Source organism: Eleutherodactylus coqui, chromosome 13, assembly GCF_035609145.1.
Source record: "Eleutherodactylus coqui strain aEleCoq1 chromosome 13, aEleCoq1.hap1, whole genome shotgun sequence".
In the NCBI taxonomy this organism is placed as follows: Eukaryota; Metazoa; Chordata; class Amphibia; order Anura; family Eleutherodactylidae; genus Eleutherodactylus; species Eleutherodactylus coqui.
The window spans coordinates 83577953-83589014 of NC_089849.1; the positions used below are offsets into that span (position 1 = coordinate 83577953).

The 11062-nt window shown below is 48.1% G+C and overlaps 2 pseudogenes; both read left to right on the plus strand.

Moving 5' to 3' along the window:
- Nucleotides 1–6739: 6739 nt before the first annotated feature.
- Nucleotides 6740–7760, plus strand: LOC136587407 (uncharacterized; annotated as a pseudogene).
- A 300-nt stretch (nt 7761–8060) lies between these two features.
- Nucleotides 8061–9743, plus strand: LOC136587408 (ATP-dependent DNA helicase pif1-like; annotated as a pseudogene).
- The last annotated feature ends 1319 nt before the right edge of the window (nt 9744–11062 follow it).

Sequence of the window (11062 nt, forward strand, 5' to 3'; positions counted from 1 at the left end):
ATAACTCTGCTACCCTCACATTCTGTGACACATTAGCAGGGACACAGCACAGTTATTAAACTTAGATTATTCATTCACTAGAGGCAGTGGGGCCTTTCGTTTTCAAAAAAGGTAAAAAATTATATTTGGTCTGCAGTCTTGCGCCAATTTATTTCCTGCCTGTGAAATCAAATCACTGGTAATACAGCATGCTGAGGGGTAGGGGTAGGCCTAGAGGACGTGGACGCGGCCGAGGACGCGGAGGGCCAAGTCAGGGTGTGGGCACAGGCCAAGCTCCTGATCCAGGTGTGTCGCAGCCGACTGCTGCGCGATTAGGAGAGAGGCACGTTTCTGGCGTCCCCACATTCATCGCCCAATTAATGGGTCCACGCGGGAGACGGTTATTAGAAAATGAGCAGTGTGAGCAGGTCCTGTCCTGGATGGCAGAAAGTGCTTCGAGCAACCTATCGTCTACCCGCAGTTCTGCGCCGTCCACTGCTGCCAATCCGAATCCTCTGTCTGCTGCTCCTCCTTCCTCCCAGCCTCCTCACTCCACTACAATAACACCTGCTCAGGAGCGGGAGCACTCCCAGGAACTGTTCTCGGGCCCCTGCTTAGATTGGGCAGCAGCGGTTCCTCTCCCACCAGAGGAGTTTATCGTCACTGATGCCCAACCATTTGAAAGTTCCCGGGGTCAGGGGGAAGAGGCTGGGGACTTCCGCCAACTGTCTCAACAACTTTCTGTGGGTGAGGAGGACGATGACGATCAGACACAGTTGTCTTGCAGTGAGGTAGTAGTAAGGGCAGTAAGTCCGAGGGAGCAGCGCACAGAGGATTCGGAGGAAGAGCAGCAGGACGATGAGGTGACTGACCCCACCTGGTGTGCAACGCTTACTCAGGAGGACAGGTCTTCAGAGGGGGAGTCAAGGGCATCAGCAGGGCAGGTTGCAAGAGGCAGTGCGGTGGCCAGGGGTAGAGGCAGGGCCAGACCGAATAATCCACCAACTGTTTCCCAAAGGGCCCCCTCGCGCCATGCCACCCTGCAGAGGCCGAGGTGCTCTAAGGTCTGGCAGTTTTTCACAGAGACGCCTGACGACCGACGAACAGTGGTGTGCAACCTTTGTCGCGCAAAGCTCAGCCGGGGAGCCAACACCAACAGCCTCACCACCACCACCATGCGCAGACATATGATGGCCAAGCACCCCGCAAGGTGGGACGAAGGCCGTTCAGCGCCTCCGGTTTGCACCCCTGCCTCTCCCCCTGTGCCCCAACCTGCCACTGAGATGCAACCCCCCTCTCAGGACACAGGCACTACCGTCTCCTGGCCTGCACCCACACCCTCACCTCCACTGTCCTCGGCCCCATCCAGCAGTGTAGTTCAGCGCACCGTCCAGCCGTCGCTTGCGCAACTGTTGGAGCGCAAGCGCAAGTACGCCGCCACGCACCCGCACGCTCAAACGTTAACCGTCCGCATAGCAAAATTCATCAGCCTTGAGATGCTGCCGTATAGGGTTGTGGAAACGGAGTCCTTCAAAAGTATCATGGAGGCGGCGGCCCCGCGCTACTCAGTTCCCAGTCGCCACTACTTTTCCCGATGTGCCGTCCCAGCCCTGCACGACCACGTCTCCCTCAACATTGTACGCGCCCTCACCAACGCGGTTACTGCCACGGTCCACTTAACTACGCACATGTGGACAAGCACAGGCGGGCAGGGCCACTACATCTCCCTGACGGCACATTGGGTGAATTTAGTGGAGGCTGGGACAGAGTCAGAGCCTGGGACCGCTCACGTCCTACCCACCCCCAGAATTGCGGGCCCCAGCTCGGTGGTGGTATCTGCGGAGGTGTATGCTTCCTCCACTAAAGCACCCTCCTCCTCCTCCTCCTCTGTCTCGCAATCAAGATGTGTTAGCAGCAGCATGTCGCCAGCAGTCAGTGTCGCGCGGTGTGGCAGCACAGCGGTGGGCAAGCGTCAGCAGGCCGTGCTGAAACTACTCAGCTTAGGCGATAAGAGGCACACGGCCCACGAACTGCTGCAGGGTCTGACACAGCAGACCGACCGCTGGCTTGCGCCGCTGAGCCTCCAACCGGGCATGGTCGTGTGTGACAACGGCCGTAACCTGGTGGCGGCTCGGCAGCCTCACGCACGCGCCATGCCTGGCTCACGTCTTTAATTTGGTGGTTCAGCGCTTTCTGAAAAGCTACCCACGCTTGTCAGACCTGCTCGTAAAGGCGCGCCGGCTCTGTGCACATTTTCGCAAGTCCCACACGGACGCTGCCACCCTGCGCACCCTGCAACATCACTTTAAGCTGCCAGTGCACCGACTGCTGTGCGACGTGCCCACACGGTGGAACTCTACGCTCCACATGTTGGCCAGGCTCTATGAACAGCGTAGAGCTATAGTCGAATACCAACTCCAACATGGGCGGCGCAGTGGGAGTCAGCCTCCTCAATTCCTTTCAGAAGAGTGGGCCTGGTTAGCAGACATCTGCCATGTCCTTGGTAATTTTGAGGAGTCTACCCAGGTGGTGAGCGGCGATGCTACAATCATTAGCGTCACCATTCCTCTGCTATGCATCTTGAGAAATTCCCTGCAAACCATAAAGGCAGCTGCTTTGCGCTCGGAAACGGGGGCGGGGGAAGACAGTATGCCGCTGGATAGTCAGGGCACCCTCCTGTCTATTTCTCAGCGCGTACAGGAGGAGGAGGAGCATGAGGAGGATGAGGAGGAGGGGGAAGAGACAGCTTGGGCCGCTGCTGACGGTACACCGGCTGATTGCCTGTCATCCTTTCAGCGTGTATGGCCTGAGGAGGAGGAGGAGGAGGAGGATCCTGAAAGTGATCTTCCTAGTGACGACAGCCATGTGTTGCGTACAGGTACCCTGGCACACATGGCTGACTTCATGTTAGGATGCCTTTCTCGTGACCCTCGCGTTGCACGCATTCTGGCCACGACGGATTACTGGGTGTACACACTGCTCGATCCACGGTATAAGGAGAACCTGCCCACTCTGATTCCCGAAGAGGAAAGGGGTTCGAGAGTGTTGCTATACCACAGGACCCTTGCGGACAAGCTGATGGTAAAATTCCCAGCCGACAGCGCTAGTGGCAGAAGGCGCAGTACCGAGGGCAAGGTAGCAGGGGATGTGCGTAGATCGAGCAGCATGTACATCCCAGGCAGTGCAACAGTCTTTAAGGGCCTGGCCAGCTTTATGGCTCCCCACCAAGACTGTGTCACCGCTCCCCAGTCACGGCTGAGTCGGCGGGAGCACTGTAAAAGGATGGTGAGGGAGTACGTAGCGGATCGCACGACCATCCTTGGTGACGCCTCTGCCCCCTACAACTACTGGGTGTCGAAGCTGGACACGTGGCCTGAACTAGCGCTGTATGCCCTGGAGGTGCTTGCTTGTCCTGCGGCTAGCGTCTTGTCTGAGAGGGTGTTTAGTGCAGCTGGGGGAATCATCACAGATAAGCGTAGCCGCTTGTCAACCGACAGTGCCGACAGGCTTACACTCATCAAGATGAACAAAGGCTGGATTTCCCCAGACTTCTGTTCTCCACCAGCGGACAGCAGCAATACGTAAGCAATACGTAGGCTGCACCCGCGGATGGAAGCTACGTTCTCTCTCACCATCCAAAACGGGGACATTTCTGCTTCATCAATCTGTGTCTAATATTCCTCCTCCTCCTCCTGCTCCTCCTCCTGAAACCTCACGTAATCACGCTGAACGGGCAATTTTTCTTAGGGCCACAAGGCTCACTCAAATAATTTTTCTGAACAATTTTTATAAGTTTCAATGCGCTTAAAAGTGTTGGAACTTTAACTTGAACCAATTTTTCGTTACACTGGGCTGCCTCCAGGCCTAGTTACCACTTAAGCCACATTAACCAAAGCGATTCACCTGCCATCTTGGTTGGGCATGGCCAATTTTTACTGAGGTACATTAGTACTGTTGGTACACCAATTTTTTGGGGCCCTCACCTACAGTGTAATCATAGTAATTTCTATGTTCTTCGCCTGCACTCATGGTACAGAAAGGTGTGTGGGGTTGGCCTACACTTTAGCTACATAAATGTAACTTGTGCCTTGGCTATACTAAGGCTACTGAAATGGAACTAAGACTGCGCTCCCACTATACTGCTGCTTCAGAATTGTTACTGGGGCCTGTCTTGAGTGCTACTATTGCTGACATGGAACGAAGACTGTGCTCCCGCTATACTGCTGCTTCGGAATTGTTACTGGGGCCTGTCTTGAGTGCTACTATTGCTGACATGGAACGAAGACTGCGCTCCCGCTATACTGCTGCTTCAGAATTGTTAATGGGGCCTGTCCTGAGTGCTACTATTGCTTACATGGAACGAAGACTGCGCTCCCGCTATACTGCTGCTTCAGAATTGTTAATGGGGCCTGTCCTGAGTGCTACTATTGCTTACATGGAACGAAGACTGCGCTCCCGCTATACTGCTGCTTCAGAATTGTTAATGGGGCCTGTCCTGAGTGCTACTATTGCTTACATGGAATGAAGACTGCGCTCCCGCTATACTGCTGCTTCAGAATTGTTACTGGGGCCTGTCTTGAGTGCTACTATTGCTGACATGGAACAGACACGTGGAGAGGACACGTAGTGCCTCAAAAACATCCCCCTCCTCCTCCAACAGGGAAAACATTCTTGGCAAATGCCTTTGCATTGGTTCGTCTGGTGGCAGTCCAAGAATTTCACCTTTACCGACACAACAAGAGAGCCCCCACACCATCCCCCCGCCACGGCCCACTTAATCCTGGCCACATTCCGAAAACCAACAAAATACAACCGTGCTACTAGGTCCGCAGTCACCACCACATTACCACCAACGCGGTTACTGTTAAGGTGCATATTACCAGTCTGACTGGGGCATGCAGACACCTTGACAGAATGAATAGTGTGTGGCACATAGCTTCCCCATTGCTATGCCCACGTGTGCAGCTCCTGATGGCGGTGGCACAGGATTCTATTTCTCATTGCTTCTGTACAGCATTGTGGGCTATCGCCCCGCCCCTATTAAAGAGGGTCGCTGCCTAGCCGTGCCAACCCTCTGCAGTGTGTGCCTGCGGTTCCTCCTCATGGCAGACGCACTTCTAAATAGACATGAGTGTGGCGTGGCATGAGGGCAGCTGAAGGCTGCGCAGGGACACTTTGGTGTGCGCTGTGGGGGGGAGGGGGGGCGGTTGGGCAGCGTGTAACCCAGGAGAAGTGGCAGTGGAGTGTCATCCAGGCAGTGATTGTGCTTTGTTGTAGCTAGTGTGGTGCTTAGCAAAGGTATGCCATGCTAATGAGGGCTTTTCAGAAGTAAAAGTTGTTGGGAGGGGGGGGGGCCCACTCTTGCCGCTATTGTGGCTTAATAGTGGGACCTGTGAACTTGAGATGCAGCCCAACATGTAGCCCCTCGCCTGCCCTATCCGTTGCTGTGTTGTTCCCATCACTTTCTTGAATTGCCCAGATTTTCACACATGAAAACCTTAGCGAGCATCGGCGAAATACAAAAATGTTCTGGTCGCCCATTGACTTCAATGGGGTTCGTTGTTCGAAACGAACCCTCGAGCATCGCGGGAAGTTCGTTCCGAATAACGAGCACCCGAACATTTTGGTGTTCGCTCATCTCTAATCCTGATATTTTATATGAAAGTGATCGATCTGTCACTATAGGAAGTATGGAAACTGTTTTTGTTTTCTGTGAACCTCTAAAGTGGAAAGATGAGACTCCTGGAATGTGCTGTTGTGGTGGTAAAGTTCAACTTCCTCCATTTACAGACCTACCCATGCTTCTTAATTCCCTTTTCATAGGGGAACATCCTGAAAGTGAACACTTTTTGAATTTAATCCGAAAATACCACAGTGCTTTCCAAATGACTTCTTTTGGAGCTAAGCAGGTTGTGGAAGGGCATTTCATGCCTACCATCAAAGTTCAAGAACAGGTTTACCACTTAATAGGTAGTTTATTGCCGTCTCCTGAACATCAGCATACGTTTTTACAAATTTATTTTGTCGGTGATGAAGAAGAACAAATTAATATAAGATGTAAAAATGCATCTGTTGTCAATCCTAATTTGATTCGACAGCTTCAAAGAATGCTTCATGACTGCAACCCGTACATTAAAGACTTTAAATCTGCAGTGGAAAGTCTACCCAGTGATGACAAGGATCAGTTTCAAATAGTCATTCATGCTGAAAGAAATCCTGTTAATGCTCATAAGGGCTGTTTTAACAAACCTACAGTCAATGAAGTTGCAGTCGTCATAGTAGGCCAAACATTTGAAAAAAGGGATATCGTGTAACAAGCTACAGACAGCAAACTTCATAGAATCAGCGAAGTTCATCGATCATATGATGCTTTACAGTACCCAATTATGTTTTGCTATGGAGAAGACGGCTATTCCATATCTCTGCCTCAGGTACATCCTACCACGAAACAGCCACTTAACAAAACAATCTCACCTTTGAATTTTTATGCATATCGTCTAATGATAAGACAAAATAAACAAAATCACATATTCCACTGTAGATCTTTGCTTAGCCAGTTTTTGGTGGACATGTATGCAAAAATAGAAACAGAGAGGTTAAATTTCATCTGAAATAACCAGAAAACATTTAGAGCAGAAAGTTACATTCACCTCAAAGACGCCATTGATAAAAATGATGCAGACCTCAGACAGTTGGGCCAGGCTGTTATCTTGCCATCGTCATTCACAGGAGGAACATGCACGAACGTACCCAGGATGCGATGACCAATGTTCGTCACTATGGCCGTCCAGACTTATTCATTACCTTTACATATAACCCAAAATGGACAGAAATTACAGAAGCTCTACTCCCCAGGCAAAAACCCCAGCATCGTCATGACATCACAAGTCGAGTTTTCCATCTTAAAGTTAAAAAGATCATGAGTTTGTTAACCAAAGGGAGTCTTTTTGGAAAGCCCAGATGTTACATGTATTCTGTCGAATGGCAGACACGTGGTCTCCCTCACATTCATATTTTGTTATGGCTTGAAAATGCAATCACACCAGACCGGATTGACAATATAATTTGTGCAGAGATACCAAATCCAAAAGAAGATCCTATTCTGTACAACATTGTTAAACGTAATATGATACATGGGCCATGTGGAAACTTCAACCCACATTTCCAGTGCATAAAGGATGGCAAGTGCTCCAAGAGGTACCCCAAGGCATTCCTCAGTGAGACCCAGACTGGTGATGATGGGTATCCGAAGTACAGAAGAAGATCGCCAAGTGAGGGTGGGTTTACAGTAACTATTGAGAAGGCTCCAAGGGACTTGGGTACTTGATAACAGCTGGGTAGTTCCTTTTAATCCTGTTCTTCTCCGCACCTTTAATGCACACATCAATGTTGAGTACTGGAATTCTGTCAAATCCATTAAATATATTTGCAAGTATGTGAATAAAGGTAGTGATCAGGCCACATTTGCAGTGGAGAATGAATGTGATGAAATAAACATATACCAGACAGGTCGCTATATTAGCAGTTTTGAAGCCATTTGGCGTTTTTTCTCTTTTCAAATCCATGAAAGATTCCCTTCAGTAATGCACCTTGCGGTTCATCTGGAAAATGGGCAAGGAGTCTATTTCACTGCAGATAATGCAATAGACAAAATTAACACCCCTTCAAAAACTACTCTTATAGCATTTTTTGACCTGTGTAAGGTTGATGGCTTTGCAAGAACCCTCCTATACCACGAAGTTCCTTCATTCTATTTATGGAAAAAAGATAGATTTGTTTGAAGAAAACAAGGAACGTGTGTTATCGGATATCCAGGAGTGAAAAAAGACACAGTTCTTGGTAGAGTTTATACAGTGCATCCAAATAACTCTGAATGTTACCATGTGCGACTGCTCCTGCATGAGGTTCGGGGCCCCACATCTTTCAGTCATCTAAAAACTGTTGATGGTGTGCTTCATCTAACATTCCAGTCAGCATGTAAGTCAGTCGGCTTACTTGAGGACGACAGTCATTGGAACAAAACATTGGAAGAAGCAGCTTTGTCTGATTCAGCAGTTAGGTTGAGAGAATTGTTTGCCATCATGGTGGTCTTTTGTCAGGTGTCTGAGCCATTGCTGTTGTGGGAGACTCACAAAGGCAATTTCTCTGAGGATATCTTGCGGCAAGTACAGAGACATAATCAAGAAATAAACATACAAAATAAAGAGCATATTTATAACAAGACCTTGATTTTGCTGGAAGACATCATTCTGTCTTTGGGAGGTCAAACCTTACAAGAGTATAGCTTACCAGAATCAATACAAACTGATGACATTTTGGAAAACCGAGAATATCTGAAGCAAATTAATTACAATGTTGCAATACTGAAAGACACAGTGACAAAACATGAAGCATGCCTTACTGATGACCAAAAGATTGTCTACCATAAAGTACTACAAAGTGTTGAGTCTAATTCAAACAAAGTCTTCTTTTTGGATGCATCAGGAGGAACTGGAAAAACCTATTTGATAAATTTGTTGTTGGCCAAAGTAAGGAGCACAAAAAACATTGCAATTGCTGTAGCATCCTCAGGCATTGCTGCTACACTACTACAGGGAGGAAGAACATCACACGCCACCTTCAAGCTGCCATTAAATTTAAATCGAGTTGAAGCCCCAGTCTGCAGTATTTCGAAGCAGAGTGACCTTGCACGAGTACTCCAAGACTGTAAACTTATAGTGTGGGATGAATGTACAATGTCGCATAAAGCCGGAATAGAGGCAGTTGACCACACTCTTCGAGATCTCCCTAACAGCAACAAACTTATGGGAGGAGTCACAGTGTTGTTCTCAGGAGACTTCAGGCAAACTTTACCTGTCATGCCCCGAGGTACTCGTGCTGATGAGGTCAATGCTTGCCTCAAGAGTTCCTTTCTTTAGCCAAAAGTAGAAAAATTATCTCTTTCTACAAATATGAGGGTTCATCTGAGAGGTGACATCCATGCCGGCGAATTTGCTCATCTTCTGTTAAAAATAGGCAATGGAGATCTTAACAACATCCATAGCATCCTTAGCATCCCACCAAACCTGTGAACTACTGTCAACTCTGTAGACAGTCTTATAGCAGAAATATATCCTGACATTAAACACCTCAGACAGAAACCTGCCTCTTGGCTACGAGAAAGAGCATTGTTAACGCCTACAAACGCTTCTGCCTCTGAGTTAAATCATTGTTTGTTGGAACGTCTTGGTGGAAGTGAGATTGTTTACAAATCGATTGACTCAGTTCTGAACAGTGATGATACTGTCAACTATCCTGTTGAGTTTCTTAATACACTGGAGCCACCAGGAATGCCAGCTCACCGCCTTACTCTCAAGGTTGGAGCACCCATAATGTTGTTACGGAATTTGAACCCTCCAAAACTATGTAATGGAACAAGGCTGCAAATAAAGACACTGCGGCCGAATGTTATTGAGGCGACTGTGTTCACAGGCTGTGGTGAAGGTGAAACAGTGTTTATTCCATGGATACCTATAATCCCTTCAGACTACATTTTTGAATTTAAGTGGCTTCAATTTCCCATTAAATTATGTTTCGCCATGACTATTATTAAGTCGCAGGGGCAGTCACTGACAAAGGCAGGTATAGATGTGAGACAGGGCTGTTTCTCTCATGGACAGTTCTATGTGGCGTGTTCCCGAGTCGGCCAGCCAAGTAACCTGTTCATACTGGCTCCTGGGGGTGAAACTGCCAACATAGTATACAAAGAGGCCCTCACCACTTAATACCATTATTTGTTTTCTATTTGTAAAATGTATGAAAAAATGTGAAGTTTTAAATGTTTCTTTTAAGCAAAGTTCTAACCTTACCTATGTTGAGAGTTAGATTCCTGAGTTTAGTATTTTACATTCATATTTGTTATTTACAACAAAAAACTACCTTTTTAGTTTTAATGAGGAATTATTATTTCCTTTTAAAATTCAATTATTTTCTTATTTGTTTTTCACAAATCTTTTTAATTTTATTTTACATAAAGGAAACGACGCATGGTTACCTTCCGTGGTGTTTCCTGGGTAATGCAAAGAACCATGCAAAATGGTGAACATTAGAGATGAGCGAGTATACTCGCTTCGAGTAATTACTCGATCGAGCACCGCGATTTTTGAGTTCTTCCGTACTCGGGTGAAAAGATTCGGGGGGCGCCGGGGGGAGGCGTGGCGGAGCGGGGGGTAGCAGCAGGGAACAGGGGGGAGCCCTCTCTCTCTCCCTCTCCCCCCCACTCCCCATTGCAACCCCCCACTCACCCACGGTGCCCCCCAATCTTTTCGCCCGAGTACGGAAGTACTCAAAAATCGCGGTGCTCGGGCGAAAAAGGGGCGTGGCCGAGTAGGTTCGCTCATCTCTAGTGAACATATTTTTTTCTTTGGTATCTCTAAAGTAACCACGACTTCATAAGATTTTTCGTGTGAACACCAGATAAACACCAGTACCAAATTAACTCGGGCGAAGCCGGGTATATCAGCTAGTCTGACATACTGTGGATGCAGGTGCAATGTACTTTTCTGAAGTATCTAAATAAGGAAGAAACACAAACCAATGATGCCAAGTGTTGAATGAATGCCTGGAAGTTTATTCCATGTTATGGTCTCCCACAAGTGATTATCTGATGGGTATGGGGAGGGGAGAGAGTTGTGGGGGTGGAAAAGGAGTGTAGGGAGAGGGTTATGGGAGTGGGGAAAGGAGAAGATTATGGGGAGGGAAGGGGAATGGGGATGGGGGAGGGGAAGTTAGATGTTCTAGCCGTTGTCATCTGATATTCTAGGTTTGCAGCAGCACAATAGTCCTCGGATGACTCTAAATAAAGAAGAAAAAAAGTGTGAGACATTTCTGAGAGGAGACTTTTATGGGAACAGTAGTAACTAGAGAACAGGCTTCATACCAGAGGATGGAGGGTCGGGGAGGTTTAGTGGGGACTGAAGCCAGAAGTGCAGTGCAGCTTCAACTCCAGGTAATACAATAAACCAATGTGAGGGTTTAGGGGCTGCTTGACCCCCATTATCCTTCCCTACATGGACTAGATGTACTTATCCTTATGTAGGTAAGT